Raw genomic sequence first — 16,950 nt, 5'->3', positions numbered from 1 at the left:
AGGAGAAGAAAACATATACCCATTATTACTGTGTAATGGGTATGTATTTTATTTATTTTTTACTATCGGTTCTGTGGCCGTGGCTTGGTGGGTGTGGTGTGGTGGGCATGGCAAGGCGTGGCTTGATGGGCATGGCAGAGGAAGGATACTGCAAAATCCCCATTCCCTCCCCACTCCTGGGGGAAGGATATTGCAAAATCTCCATTCCCACTCCAGTTTGGGACCAGCCAGAGGTGGTATTTGCTGGTTCTCTGAATTGCTCAAAATTTCCACTACCAGTTCTCCAGTACCTGTCAGAACCTGCTGGATTTCACCCCTGCCATTACGTATAAAAGTTGGAAAATGTACTTAGTTGCACTTGGCAAGGACAAATGAAAAGAAATGTATCTTTGCATTATAGATAAATGATCTGAATAGATACATCAGACATTGAAATCAGTAAAACAAGAACTGAAATATTCAGTACATTATTTATTTGATCGTTTCTATTTTATTTTTGTCTGGAAGGTAAAATGGAGTTCAGTGTGAGAAAGGTTAGAGAAATAGGAATCAAAAGCAGTGGTTTGATAGGCCATTATTCATAATATCACATAGCTTCTCTTACAGCCAGTAGAATCCATAAATGCTTTACTGAAGGAAATATAAATGCTTCATTTATATATAGATTTTGCCAATGTCACTGAACATGTTCTTTCCTACTGAAATTATATGCTTTATTTTATAGATTCCACTGGAGGAAATATAGTTTAGGACTACATTTCCATATATAGTACATTATTTACATGCATTATATGTACACACACACATACATACGCACATATGTAGTTTCACTTAGAAAATTAAAAAATATGATAAAAACTGATAAAAACAAAAAGAAAACAAGAAAAAGAAAGAAATCAAAGACAAAGCTAAAAGTGGAGGAAAGGAAACAAGTAAAGAAAAATATAAAAAAGAAAAAAATACTTCTGATTAGCATTAAAATTAATCAGTAGTAGATTATGTTCCATATTTGTATTTATATTTATATTTATTTATTTATTTATTTATTTTTTAAATTTATTATATATTTATATTTATATTTAAATATTTATAAATATTTATAGCTCAGGATTGAAATGAAGAGTCCTTGATGCTCTCTTGGTTGTTTTCTTGCAGACTTTTCATTACCCCAACTAGTAACATCATTGGTTCTTTGATGATGTTACCTAGTTTGGGTCCTGAAACATCTGCAAAAAAACAAAGCTCAAAGCGCACCAAAGACTCCTTAGGTCATGTCCTTCTAACTCCCACGAACAGGAAGTGGGTTGCAAAACCTGTTGCTACCGGTTTGCTCATGCGTGTGCACGCAATGCTTCTGCATATGCACAGAAGCGTCCGGCGTGGGTGGGTGGAGCCTTCCAGCACCGCCGCTACAAGTTCGTCGATCTGGGTAGAACCGGTAGCAACCCACTACTGCCAAGGACCTTCTATATGTCAGCTGTACTCTGTTGTGTCTTGCCCGCCCTCAGAGCAGCCGAGGCCTTCTTATCTGCTCCCGAACACGGAGGAATGTATGCCTCCCGGCCCCAGTCCTGGCTCCATGCCCAGACAAACTGCAGAAGAAGGAGCACCTCCCGGCCCCAGCCCTGACTCCATGCCCAGGCAAACGGAGCAGCTAGACCCCTCCCCCTCCTCCTGAGCCTGAGGAGGGTTTATTACCAACAGCTGATTGGAGTGACCAATCAGAAGATTGGATAGGCAGAGGCAACAGAAGGAAGGGAGGGGCAGGCCTTAATGAGTGCTGAGTCATGGAGCCACACCCCATGGCCTATATAAAGGATCTGCTTTCTGGCAGTCTCTGAGTCAGGCAAAGTCGAACTTATCTTGCTGAAGTCACTTACTGGTCTCCTGCCTGCTCTGAGGACTTTGCTAGGACTTTGGGCAGAGCTGCAGAGGCAAGCCTGATTCGGATTTCCCTGACCCGGCCGTCAGCGGAGGAGTGGGACACGACATACTCACTTTTTCATTCAACGCAAAAAGCAAGCTGGAAAAAAACAATTTCAAATCAGACAGACCCGGTCCTCTTTTTCCCTTTGCATCTTGTAACACCTTTTATTTAATTTGTGAGTTTTTTCCTCTTGCCATACAAATTTAGATACAGCCATCTGCCGCTGTTTAAGTGGTGCACCAGTTGTCAGAACCAGTATTGTTTGAAACAAAAAATATCATTCTAGGTGATACTTTCATTTTTAATCACAGACATTCTCCCCAGCAATGACAGTTGTAATTTCTGCCATCTTAACGTAACGTTTTAAAAATTTCATTCTATGTCTTAACATCACTATTTTGAAATAATATATGATTCATATTTATCCTAATGATACCCAGATATTTTATTTTCTTCTCAATCTTAAAAGCCACTTCATTTATTAAGTCTGTTTGATCCTTCTATTGATTTTGCGAAAATCTTTGTCTTCTGTTTATTTATCGTAAAACCTGCTAATGCAATCAAATTCTTTTAATTTACCCATTAATGTTTCAATTCTCTTTATGGGATCTTCAAAAACCAACATCAAATCATCTGCAAAAGCTATTTATTTATAAGTCTCTTCTAATTTTGACTACTGTAATCCTCTTGTCTTGTCTTATAACTCTGTTCAAAATAATCAAGAACCAAAAAAAATCAGAATAGGGGACCATGCACAGTCTTGTCTTGTTCCTGTTTGCATATTGCAAGATTTTATTAGATTTCTATTAACAATTATTTGTGCTTTCCTGTGAAATGTAAATTGATCTTCCCCATTTTATAATTTTCTCTCCAAAATTCATATCTTCCAAGATCTTGAACAAGAAAGCTCAGTTCAAATTAGATTCTCCGCATCTAAGAGAGTCAGCGTGGCTTGTTTTTCATTTGTTGTTGTTATTGTTAGTTGCGAAGTCATGTCCAACCCATCATGACCCCATGGACTGCGTTCCTCCAGGCCTTCCTGTTCTCTACCATCCTCTGGAGTCCATTTAAGCTCACACCTACTGCTTCAATGACTCCATCCAGCCACCTCATTCTCTGTTGTCCCTTTCTTCTTTTGCCCTCAGTCTTTCCCAGCATTAGGCTCTTCTCCAGTGAGTCCTGCCTTCTCACTAGGTGTCTTTCATTATATAGTTCCAAATATTCCAAAATGTTCAGCGAAGTTCTAAAATTGTCTTTTAATGTTTGTGTTTAGGTAAAAGCACACATTAGTCCTTACGAAGAAATAATTCTTAAAAATTATTTTCATTTTATCAGAAATTTTGCCAGACTAAATCACTTACTGCCATAACTGGCCAATTTGGCACTGTTCATTAATGATATTGGCTTATAGTTTCATATTAAAGTTTAGGACTGTAATTTCAAGTCCACTGTTATTGGCCAGCCATGCAGAGACCCATTGCAACCTAAAAATTTTGGAGGGCTCCAAGCTGAAAACACCTGCATTAATTTTTCCTTTGGATATTTTTATAGTGGTAATTGTTTTATTTAACTTGCATTGAATATTCTGTTTTCAGAAGATGGCATATGAATATTAATAATTAACATTTAGCCGCATATAAAATTCACAGAATTTAGTGAAAAAAACAAGCATAGTAAAGTGTTTCTTTCAAAGAAGTTTTGATTTATCACTATGGTACTGTCAACCTAAGGAAACAGGAACACAAGGAGTTGATTCAGAGTAGTTTCTTCATTGTTACTTATTGGTAGACAGAAATCTTGCCAGACTAAGTATTTATCTGCATAAGTACTAAATATACCCTATGAACTGCTGAAGCAGTCTGCCTTTGCTCTCTTTCTGCATACCAAATATTCTAAAGTAAATGCAATTAAAATAAGATGATTAATTGTTTAAAAGTCAGGAAGTCAAATCAATTCAATCAGCAGACAATTGAAAGTAATTGCTCAAAAATACAGGAATTCAAAGTTGTAGGAAATTCAGTGGTATGCTGAATTCATTTTGCCATGCCATCAACCTAGGACTCAATGAGTGGTGCCAGCAAGGAAGACCAAAGGACAAAACGTGAATCATAATACTGTAACCCAACCTGTTCCTTAAGTTGTAATGTGGAACTTAAAGAAAGGGTAGAACTTGTATCATAACATTACGGACACATTTTGACAAAATCTCAGCTGGCTTCCAGCGGCCTTATCTAGTTCAGACTTGAAGGCGAGATCAATATGTGAAAATAACAACCACAAAGCTAACACTTGTTTATTTGTAGTTTTATTGGGGAAAGCACCATTGCTGCTTAGATCTTCTAATAGTCTTTCTGCATCAAGATTCTCTTCTGAATACTCTCTGCACAGCACAGAGGATGCTGGGTGGGCAACCTTTATCACCAGCTCCCTGTAGCTATATACACTTTTGCTGTGTCCCCTAGAGTTTTCTTCACATGCTGTTGAAAATTGGTTATCAAATTTCAGAGACAAGCTGTTGGCTGCTGATAACCAGCAATGCCACTGCAGTTTGGCAGTAAAGCCAATTGGGAAGCAAAACAGCATTCTGTTAGACTACGGGGTCATCCATGCAGCAGTGGCAATACACTTTCTTCCCATCCTTGGGCTGGGTAAAATGTATGCCAATAGGAAAACTTCTGTCTCCACAGTCTATCTTTCACTTTGTTCACTTGCAGTAATAAAGCCAGAGGAGTTACTGCCCTTACATAATTCAAGGTAGATATGGTTCCAGGGCAGCGACTGGTTACACATACAGATTTCCATGTTTTTTCCTGCAGAAAGGAACTACACAAAGGAAAGAGGGGAATGAGGCTGAGACTGAAATACCAGCTGTCCACGTTTATTTATTTATCTCTTCTTCTGCTTCTCCAGGTTATGCCCTAAACAGTTAAAAGGTGCTGTGCATAAGTTATCTCTCCCCTTCCACCTCTTGGCTAAACAATACTTCTTCCTTTGGTTTTTTTCATGGTTCTTCAGTCTTTTCAAACTCAATTATTTTTGATACCAGGTCAAGTCTCTTACATATCCCTAGCCTGATCTGCATGCCTTCCATTGCATGATCAATGCCTTCCATTGAGGACCTGTATACTGCACAAGTCAAAAAGAGGGCTGTGAAAACATTTACAGACCCCTCACATCCTGGACATAAACTGTTTAAACTCCTACCCTCAAAACGACGCTGTAGAGCACTGCACACCAGAACAACTAGACACAAGGACAGTTTTTTCCCGAATGCTAACACTCTGCTAAACAAATAATTCTCTCAACATTGACAAACTATTACTAAGTCTGCACTAAACTCACTGGAGAAGAACCTAATGCTGGGAAATATTGAGGGCAAAAGAAGAAGGGGACAGAGAATGAGGTGGCTGGATGGAGTCACTGAGCAGTAGGTGTGAGCTTAAATGGACTCCAGAGGATGGTAGAGGATAGGAAGGCCTGGAGGAACGTTGTCCATGGGGTCGCGATATGTCAGACACAACTTCGCAACTAACAACAACAACTGTTAATCTTCTCATAGTTCCTATCACCCATCTCCTCCCACTTATGACTGTAACCTTGTTGCTTGTATCCTTACAATTTATATTGACTGTTTTCTAATATGATTTGATTGCTTATTGGTACCCTATGAGTATCATCAAGTGTTGTACCTTATGATTCTTGATGAATGTATCTTTTCTTTTATGTACACTGAGAGCATATGCACCAAAACAAATTCCTTGTGTGTCCAATCATACTTGGTCAATAAAGAATTCTATTCTATTCTATTCTATTCTATTCTATTCTATTCTATTCTATTCTATTCTATTCTATTCTATTCTATTCTGTTAATTCAAGACCATATTGCAAGGTTTCTAGCCAAGAGTTGGCCTCAGATTTGACTATTTTCTCCTTCGGGTCTAATTTAATTCTCATCAGCAATAGTTAGCCTGACCACAATATAGTGCAATGAAGAACATAGCTATGTGAAGTTGGAATGTAAGATAGTTGGCTGCTTGGGCAAAGAATGATGAAGAGGTGCTTAATATGCCAATGCCAAGAGCTGCTTTCTCTCTTTCTCTCCACCATTATAACATGTATGACTGCTTATCTTAAAGCACAACTCTGGGCAGCCTGCATCAACAATAAAACCATACACACACAAAAAAAGCATAAGAGCAAGGGTGAAATCTACTTACCTTCCTTACTAGTTCGGGAGTGCTTGTACAGGTGTGTCACATGCGCACAGAGACCTTCTGTGCATGCGCAAAAACTTCTGTGCATGCGCAGAAGGTAAAAAGCACATTACTTCCTGTTTAAAACCAGGAAGTAATGATATCCGGGCAGGTGGGCGGAGCTTTGCTTCGCCATCAGTACCGGATCTCCGAACCACTGGCCATGATTGCTACCGTATTGCAAGATCTGGTCAGAACCAGAAGCATATCATCCCTGCATAAGAGCCATAAAACAAAAACTAAGTCATTCTCCAGGGATACTCCAACAACCAATCATAGATGCCATCACTTGGTAAACAACCAGGTCTTGATGGGAGTCTTCCATAAGACTAAAAGGATGGGGGTTTGCCATAATGCAGGGGGAAGGCATTCTACAAGGTAGAGTCATTTATGGAAAAGGCACACAAAGTTCTGCTAAATAGCAACATTTTGTAAAAGAGACCTGGAGCATGTCTATCCTATCTTAGCTGACGTGAACTGCAGATATTTTCTGGCTTTATTAGTTTTGAGCCCCAGCTACTACCTCTACTTTGAAAAGATACTTTACGGCAGGGGTATTCAGCGATTCTGACAGGTTCTGGAGAATTGGTAGCGGAAATTTTGAGTAGTTCGGAGAACTGGCAAATACCATCTCTGGCTGCCCAAAGTGGGGTGGGAATGGAGATTTTTCAATATCCTTCCCCCAGGAGTGGGGAGGGAATGGGGATTTTGCACTATCCTTCCCCTCAAGTGGGATGAGAATAGAGATTTTGCAGCATCCTTCTCCTACCATGCCCACTAAGCCATGCCCACCAAGCCACACCATGTCCACCAAGCCACACCCACAGAACCAATAGTAAAAAAGTTGAATTCCACCACTGCCTTATAATATCTTCCTGAAAGGGAAATATTGGTCTATAACTGTTCCTCTCCGTTCCTCAAGTTGGGAGAAAAAAGATTTGCATTTTGTTTATCAATAGGAATAGCAATGTTCTGACCAAGCCACCTATCTACCCATCTACCCTGAAGACACAGAGAAAATAACTCTGTAAGGAACGTTCATCTTCTCTGGTAGCCACAGCACAAATAGACATGGAAGCAAAAGGAAAAACCACAGTGGGCAAACATAAGAAGGTGGCCCTATAGCAGGCCAATCAAAGCCCAGTAGATCTCCTACACCTTCCTCCATTCAACCCATATTGTTCATACCACATTTCCTTGAAAATAAGACCAGGTCTTATTTTCTTTTGACCTCCGAAATAAGCAACAGGGCTTATTTTCAGGGGATGTCTTTTCTCTTTCTTTCTTTCTTTCTTTCTTTCTTTCTTTCTTTCTTTCTTTCTTTCTTTCTTTCTTTCTTTCTTTTTTTGCCTTACCCTTTAGGGGCAGCTCAGTTTCTTAGAGAAGCCAAAAATGATGCTTCAGCTCTGGCTTCTGCCACCACAACAGGCATTGCTGGTACTCGCTGAATATGCTTGAGGTGCTTACCTCCAGCGAGCAGGCACAGTTGGAACCACAGCTGCAGCTTTTTCCTACTTTAGCTGTGCCCTCAAGTCGGGAGCAGGGTGGTTCATGGTGAAATCGTAGGTGAATTCACTTGCGAGGTATTCCTTAAGCCTCAGCAGGAGGGGAAGGCTGAGAAAGTGGGGTTAATACACAAGGTGTTGGTACGGGTTGAGCTTGGCATTTCACTTTCCTACCTTTTGCAAACTTTTGGCTGCACGCAAGGAAAGCAGATGCAGCCTGCAGATGCACCCTGGCTTGTTTCTCTCCCCCAAACTCCACCAGAAATGGATCTCCACGGCGCCTGTCATACTGGTGCAACCATTCATGGCAAGTTGACACAAGGGTTGTTGTACCGTTGAGCACGTGAGCAGCAGCAATGCTCAGGAGAAGTAACCAGCCTTTGAGCTGGAGAAAGGAGGCTGGGTAGATGAACCCTAAATATATCAACTTTAAGACTGTGCAGAGCTAATAAGACTGAGAGTACACTTTCAGAGAAGGGCATATTCTTAACATGTAGCTCTAAAACCAGTGCAACGGCATAGCAAAATATCACTGTTTTGGTGAATAAGCCAATTTTACTCAAAGCTTCCTTTTCTTGCTCTTATTGTAAATTGGGGTGGTTGCCCAATGGATTGGATCAAGTGCTAAGGGATAAGTACTGTAGACTTGCCAAGTGCAGTTAAGTGTAATAAAGCTTGCCTCTCCGTACGAACGTTTCCATGCCCTTATTTCTGCTATCACAGTTTTTATTTAGCAGTTGCATAAATATTGAGTTTGATTTTATGAAATAGCAATGTAATCCAGGTCATGGAACATTACCCTCAGATATGTGAAATCCACTGTCGAGTGTGTATCTTAATTGCATATGCTCTCCATGGCCGTTTGCTGCATGTTGAAATAAGGAAAACTCTTCCCATGCTAATTTTGTAGCTGAATTCCAAAAGACCAATTGTAATCTAATAGAATGGAAAAACAGTGTGCTTAGGCTAGGCTAAGGACTACACAAAGCATAAATGCCTTTAATAACAAACAGACAATAAGAAGGTTGCACAAGTAGCTTTCCTCATTGTATCCCAGTGCTATTGGAACCTGCCAAATGTCTTCTTGCCATCTTGCTGTTGAAGGTACAACAACTCCCCTAGCAGTGCTTGCCCTGTATTGGTAGCCCTTCCTCACAAATTCACAGCAGTTTCAGAAAATGATGCAACAACATATTGATTTCAAACCTGAATTACTCTTGTTGGGGATTTTACCAGAAACTTACAGTAAAGTAAATGTATATCTGATTATTCGTGTAATAACTACAGCTAGAATTGTATTTGCACAAAATTTGGAAAAGTGAAGAGATCCCTATGGATGACACTGTGATTAAGAAAATATTAGAATGTGCAGAAATGGATAGATTAACAATTGCAATTAAAGAAAAGGAAGATTCTGATTATTATAGTATAGGGGAGTTATTCTATCAATGGTTAGAGAACAAATATGAAAATTAGAAAGGAAAGCAGAGAAGTAAAATATGGAAAATGTTTTAATAAAGTTAAATAAGCTAAGCTAAGCAGGGGATTGTTATAACAAGTAGGTATGTTAGTATTAGTATTAAGTTGAGAATAGACAAAACATTAAATATGGCTGTAAATCTTGTTATTGCATGAAATATTTGTACCCAGACGACACACTGTGTAATGAAAGATGAAATGTTTGTATTAAAATAAAATTATACACACACACACACACACACACACACACACACACACACACACACACACTGTATATTCACAGCAGTTTCCTTTGGAAGACAGAATGTGTCTCAAGTGCTGGAAAATGTGTGGGGAAGAACATTTGAGGTCTTTGATGTTTGTGTGCATGCTTGTTTATTAATTTATTTAGCAGATTAACCCAGCTACCTTTCTTAAGTACATTTTGGTGGCTTGCTAATACCTGACATTACATGCTGCAAGTAGAGTTATTTATTGTAAGTTTTCAGAAACACACACACACAAAAGCTCACCTAAGTTAATGCCCACTAAAGGGAAACGAATATGATGCTATAATTAATTCCACCCTTATAATTGCTTGTTTGCAAATGCACACACATTCCTACTGTTTTAACATTAGCTATAACTTACTTTTCTATATAACTTTCGAAATAATGACATTGCATTCCATGTTTCTCTCAGCAATACTATTGCTGAGAGCAATATTATTCAGTGGTTGATTCTCACAAGATTAGACTGGAAAAAAGTTAGGTAGTTCAGTATGTTAATTGAGATCCTTCCCCTTTAGTTTATGCCTGAATGGGGCCACCAAGTTAAGTCATAATATTTGTATGTATGTATGTATGTATATATGTATGTATGTACAGCATGTGTGTATGTGTTCACCTGCAAACCTGGATTAGTAAAACACAGTTGCTGTGTGAACATGCAATGCTGTCTCTCTCCCACACACAACAACTGTTTTACTGTAATCCAGGTTTACAGGTGAACATGTATGTGGTTTCTCTATCAAAGGTAAGGACAGAGGGAGTAGAAAATACTCTTACAATCCCCATCATGTACAGATAAAGACACGGAGCGGTGGATGTTTTTTGTTGGCATGGTGGAAAATAACCAATCTTAGTGATGGGGAAATGAAGCAGAGAAGATGGTGATCCAGTAGAAGTGGTAATTATTATCCAGACTGGATATTGATCTAAGCTAGAATAGAATTTCAAAGCCTCTGAATTTCATCTTTCATTAGAGATGGGCTTTTATTAAGCTTCCAAAGTGAGTTTCTTATCTTGCCTTGGACATTTTTCATCAGCATCCCACGTCTCTAGTAAGAATTAATTGCTGATCGGGGAGCTTAACTGTTCTTTGTACTTCAGATCCTAAAGCCTCTGAAATCAGCTGTGCTTTCTAATCAAAACTATAATACAAATAATCAGCAATAATGAAGTCAAGAACTGCAAACAGCAACTTGGAGCAAGACTTGAAGGTTAGTTTTGTGACATTTCACTTTCTATTTAAAGCAGATGTGTGAAATGGTCAGGATTAAACAACAGATGGTCTAAAGAACACTGGTTACAAACACTTGTGTGCTTTTGTATACACTGTATAAATGACCTGTAAAATAGTGACAGTTTTAAAATGTAGAACTGGAATATAATTTTGGTAATAACGTGGGAACAAAATAGTGGGAAGATAAAAAAAATGCAAGGAAACATTGTGGGAAGAAATGACTTAATAACAATGGAAGCATACTTGTCCTTATTTACATTTCAGTATTTTTGTTTTTTTACTATTAGTGATAATTGCATAGTAGCATGCCATATTCTCTTTTTTTAACATGCGTCACTAGAACACATGCATTTACACCAGATTTGAGCATTTTACATACCTGGCCCACATTTAGCCCTTTGACTGTCCCTGTCCAGCCCTTATCAGATCAGCCAGAAATTAGAAATCAAATATAAATAAGTGCACACTGTACATGCAATATACTGCATTGTTTTTATTTTGAAGGCGACTGCTATTTTTTTTTTAAAAAATACATATATGTAAATCTTCACAACTCTATTGGTTTGGCCCTCTACAACAGACCCAGTTTCTCATGTGGACCCTTGGGAAAATTAATTGCCCTCCCCAGATTTACATGCATCTGATTGTCACATGCATATTGTAGTAATAATAACAAAATGATAGTTGTATTTTGCACTGCAACAAGATACTGAGAATAGAGAGAAAGCACTGAATCAAGAAAATCTAAAGGGCACACAGAGCTGCATAACCTTCTGGCCACTTGACTCAACAGTAACAAGCTTAAAAGGGCATCCCAACTGTAGCATTTCTATTGAAAATGGGAAAATGCAATGCTTCACTATTGGCTAAGTCAGAGAACTCTTCACAAGACAAGGTAAGCAGCCAATGTACCATGGACAGCTCCAGGAGAATTTGGCAGGGCAGGCATGGAGCCAGAACCAAAACTGACAGATCAAGGAAAATTAAGTATGGCCTCATGTTGACAGAAATATACCAGAAGCCAAAGTAGTTTGCTGAACCAGGCAACTGTCCCAGGGAAAGATGAGAGGGACGGCCTTAAAATGTGTTCAAGTATGTGTGAATCATCACAGAAATAACATTCCAGATAATTGCCTATCATCTGTTTTGCAACGGAGCCAGCTAATACATTCAGCTTCTAAATTGTTGAGTATAGAGCAATCAAGTGTAGAATTAAACTGATACCTATACTTATTTAAAGAAGCCTATGATAATTGGCTACTGAATATGCAAATTCATCAAGCTAAAGCATATGATATTTAAAGGCACTTTATGGGTTTCAAACACTTCCTTTTACTCATTCAAAGAATATATAGGAGAATAAAGGGATTAGAGAAGTTTAACTGCCACATAAAGTCATTCTTCCATTGAGAAGTGCCTATTTTATGGATATTTTCACTCATATAGACAACTAAGTGTGTGTGTGTGTGTGTGTGTGTGTGTGTGTGTGTGTGTGTGTGTGTGTATTCTTTAGGGATGGGGAAGCATGTTTCAGGGAGCATGACTCACTTGGCTGTCACTGGTACACATATCAGATATAAACTCTTTAAATGGAGACAGTTGTAAAGATTATTTACTTCCTGAAGTTAACATTTTTATTTTGTTATATATGAGTTTGGAATTGTTTTTAAAAAATGAAAAGCAGGATTGAAAAGTTGTGAATAAAATAATCTTAAACTGGAGCTGTTAGAAACAATGGGTGGAAGCAATGGGTGGAAACTAATCAAGGAGAGAAGCAACTTAGAACTAAGGAGAAATTTCCTGACAAAAAATATCAGTGGAGCAACTTGCCTCCAGAAGTTGTGAGTGCTCCAACACTGGAAATTTTTAAGATGTTGGATAACCATTTGTCTGAAGTGTTGTAGGGTTTCCTGCCTAAGCAGGGGTTGGACTAGAAGACCGCTAAGGTCCCTTCCAATTCTGTTATTTTATTCTATTCTATTCTATTCTATTCTAGTCTAGTCTAGTCTAGTCTAGTCTAGTCTAGTCTAGTCTAGTCTAGTCTAGTCTAGTCTATTTAAATACAGAAATGAGTTGCATACCATGATCATAATTGTAATGAACATGGGTAGATAAATATGATACAAAGAAGATATAAATTATAATAGGTTTTTCTGAAAGACCATGTTAAATACAGTATTAGTCAAGGAGGAGGAGGAGGATAGTCATTGCATATACAAAGATGTATTGAGTCTATAAAACATTATTGATACATGGACTACAAATATAGTGACATTTAGAAGTGAACTGCATTCTTTCAGCAGTGAAATTGATGATTTCCTTCATTTCCTATTTTGGTCTCATAAAGAAAGAATGAGAAGAGAAAAAAGACAATACAGTTATTTCTCTTGAAACAGCCTACAATCTGTGATCTTGGTGCTATTATACATTTGCCAGTACTATACTGAATCCAAAATTCTATTTCTGCATCTCCAACAAATAGGTTCTTCTACAATCCCTGGAAACTCTCTACTTCATTCTTTGCTTGCACAGTGTTTTTGCTTCAGGGAAAGAGAAAAGGTAATAATGGGCCAAGAATTTTTCCAAAACTTTTTTTTGCAATAAGCTATGAGTGAACAAAGGGCCTCTGGTGACTCAACAGATTAATGCAGTCTGTTATTAACAGCAGCTTGCTTGCAATTACTGCAGGTTCAAGTCCCACCAGGCCCAAGGTTGACTCAGCCTTCCATCCTTTATAAGGTAGGTAAAATGAGAACCCAGATTGTTGGGGGCAATAAGTTGACCTTGTATATAATATACAAATGGAAGAAGACTATTGCTTGACATAGTGTAAGCTGCCCTGAGTCTTCGGAGAAGGGCGGGATATAAATGCAAATTTAAAAAAAGGGTTATAATAGCAGGGAAAATTGCACATTTTTCTATATATGGGCAATGGTGAAACAAGAAATGTGACAGGCTGCTAGGGGGGTGGGAACGCCGCACCCACACGCCCCATTTTGGGCCTAGTAGGACTTCTTGGAGCCAAAATGGGCTGTGAGGGGACTCCTGGAAGGGGTATGGCTGAGAGGGGCAGGGCCAGCCAGCAATTTAACTACTGGCTCACCCAAACCGGCTGAATCCCACTACTGCAATGGAAGTATCTAAAATATCAGTAATTTCCTAGGAAGCAAAATAGAAAGCAAATTTGTAATGCCAGACAAATGTCTAGCAAGGCTGTTTTAGTGAGCAAGGATTGATTGAAGCCTCAGTGGCCTGAATGACCTTTATTCCACATTATGACATTCTAATTTTATGAGTCAGTGCAACTCAACAACTATTGGAGATGATCTACTCAATTTAATGGGTATGCATCTGATTTGTTTCTCAGCACCCACTTGCAGTATATAATGATAAACATAGGCATTTTTGTTCTCATCTAAATGTTTCGTTTTGGTCAATTGTGTTTTATTTTGAGTTTCTTTTTGCTCCACTGAAGGAAGCTGTTGTGATTTACAGTTAATTAATTTTGCATAGAATTGTGCTTGCGTTACATGGACATGAAAGCCAGATGTACTTCTTTGAGACAAGGAAAAAGTCAGCTTTCCTTCCTGTATTTTTATAATACTGGTTGCACCAGCGCAACCATGATTTTATCTTTTGTTTGTGTACAGGTGGTCCTCGCTTAGCAACCACTTGTTCAGTGACTGTTTGAAATTATGATGGTGCTGTACAAATAGTCCTCACTACCATCCACAAACTTCTTACTGTTGTGGCCTCCCCATGGTCAGAAGATAGCCACTTGAAACTTTCTTCTCCAGCCTTCTACAAGCAAAGTCAATGGAGAAGCTGGCAGAGGATTGCAAATGGCAACCACTTAATATCCTTACTTACAACATGTGGTGATTTGCTTAATGATGGCAATTGGAAATGCCAGAATCGCTGTCACTAAGTGGTCACCTAATGTTGTGCTTAATGATCGCATCCTTCGTGAAGGCAACTCTTGTCCCAGTTGCTATCATTACCCAAAGATCCTCTGTATGTCCTCATGAAAGTGGCTCAGCTTCTTAACTGAAGGGACTAAACAGTGATGGCTAACCTTTTTGCCATTGTGTGCCACAATATGGAGGGGGAGAATTTTGTGCGCACATGTACCCACACCCATAATTCTATGTGCCCTGCCTTGCGCATGCACGCACAACCCCCCTCCCCCTGCTCCTGGCACATGATGGCTTGGTAGGCCCGTTTTTCTTTCTCACCTGGCTCCAGATGCTCTCTATGCATTTGGGAGGGTGAAAACAGCCTTCCCCACCCCCTCAGAGGTCCTCGGGAGGCCCAAAATGGCCCATTTCCCAACTTCCAGTTGGACAGGAAGTGCCTTTTTTGCTGTCCCCAGCCTCCAGAGCCTCTCTATGAGTTTCTGGAGGCTGGGAACAGCAAAAAATGTCACTTCCTCTCCAACTGGAAGTTGGGAAATGGGCCATTTTGGGCCTCCACAGGGCCTGGGGAAGGCTTCTTTTCGTCCTCCCTAGATGCATAGAGAGGATCTAAAGCCAGATGAGAAAGAAAAACGGACCTTCCCTACCCACCACAGGCCCTCCGGAGGCAGGAAACAGTCTGTTTCTCTACTTCTGGTGGGCCCAGAAGGCCCAAATATCAGCTGGCTGACATGCGCATGCATGTTGGAGCTAAGCTGGTGTGCCCACTGATATGGCTACACGTGCCACCTGTGGCACTCGTGCCATAGGTTCACCATCACAGGACTAGAACATCTCACTCTCCAAAAATGGGAAAACAAATGAAAATTCAGAATAAATACTTCAAAGACCTATTCTTATGAATGGCTAATTCAATTACAACATCACTAAATATCCTTCTAAAGCAAATGTCCTCAAAAACAAGGCACTGATTTTTTTTGTTCTCTGTCTTTTGTACTGCAAGTAGCAGAACTCGTGTGTGTGTGTGTGTATGTACATACGTGCATGTGTGTGTGCATGTGTGTAAAACACAATTATCAGTATCTCATCATTCTCACCACTATTTTCATTCCTTGGTGAAGTATTTGTCTTTTTACTATTGGATGACAGTAGAGCAATATCAATAATAAATTACCTAACTGGGTCAACTCACAAAAAAGAAAAATTCTCCATAAGGACATTTCTTTTTTCCTAAATTGGGAGCAAAAGCTGCTAATAATGTAGAAAGGAAGGAAAATAAATTGTCGTGGGATGTATAATGGGTTCTCGAATCCAGCGCTATTGCACTGAACATTATGTGCATGTGTGCCTGTATGTGTGTATATGCACTGGTGTATGTTTTCATGTCTCAAAATTAGAATTGATAACATATATGCTGTCCTGAATAGAATATATTTCAGATATGTCATCTTTTTAATTATAACACTGTTGACATTCTGTTTTAACAGTCAGAAACTGGGATTGTTCCTGGCAGATTGGTCCCAGTTGTACACATATCAGGGTGCATCAGCTTCTTGCATCAGCTTCTTTCTCTTTTCTAGGACAAACTTATGCCTGAAGCAGAGTTCTTTGAATAGTCAATTAGAGTAGCTAGTTGTGCATAAATGAATGACATCTTTAAAGAATGGATGCCCTGAATTAATACAGAATTCTATTAAAGATAACATAGCTTCTATCGACTATAACCAACCCTTTTTCTCTCAGATGTTTATCTTGGCAAAGCCGTCATTTATTTCCCTATAAATTGACCATTTGGAATTGGCAGCAAAAATCTGCTCAAAACATGATTTAGAGCAAAACAGGAGACATTTTCTCACAATGCTACAAGAATTTTCAAAAGATTAGTGAAATTTCTGTGGCAAATTTGACATAGCTAAACCTCACAGTGTAGTTAAAAATGAATATCAGAGATTTGGAAGGTAGAAGATTTAAGTGAATTATGAGAGAAATCAAACCACTGTCAGCTCCAGCGCACCTGGCGGTCCGGGGTTGCCATTCAGGTGGGGAAGGCTGCGAACCACCACCCATCTGGGACTGCTGCCCAATGGGCTCATGGACATACCAGCCATCTGGGACTGACCTGCAGCCACCCACTGGGTCCATGTACACCACAACGAACATGCCGCAGCTGAGAAGTGCCTGCAGCAACAGCTGATGGGCAGCAATGGCGGCAACAGCTGAGAGGCGCGGCAGCAATAGTGGAAGGCGGCAATGGCAGCAAGCCATTATCTAAACTTTTATCTAAATAACAACCCTATTTTCATTATGACTTCTATATTGATCATGCATTACATACATCAACACATTGCTATTAAAAACTTCAAAAAAAA

This window comes from Ahaetulla prasina, chromosome 5 (assembly GCF_028640845.1).
Source record: "Ahaetulla prasina isolate Xishuangbanna chromosome 5, ASM2864084v1, whole genome shotgun sequence".
In the NCBI taxonomy this organism is placed as follows: Eukaryota; Metazoa; Chordata; class Lepidosauria; order Squamata; family Colubridae; genus Ahaetulla; species Ahaetulla prasina.
This window is presented reverse-complemented; position numbering follows the sequence as displayed.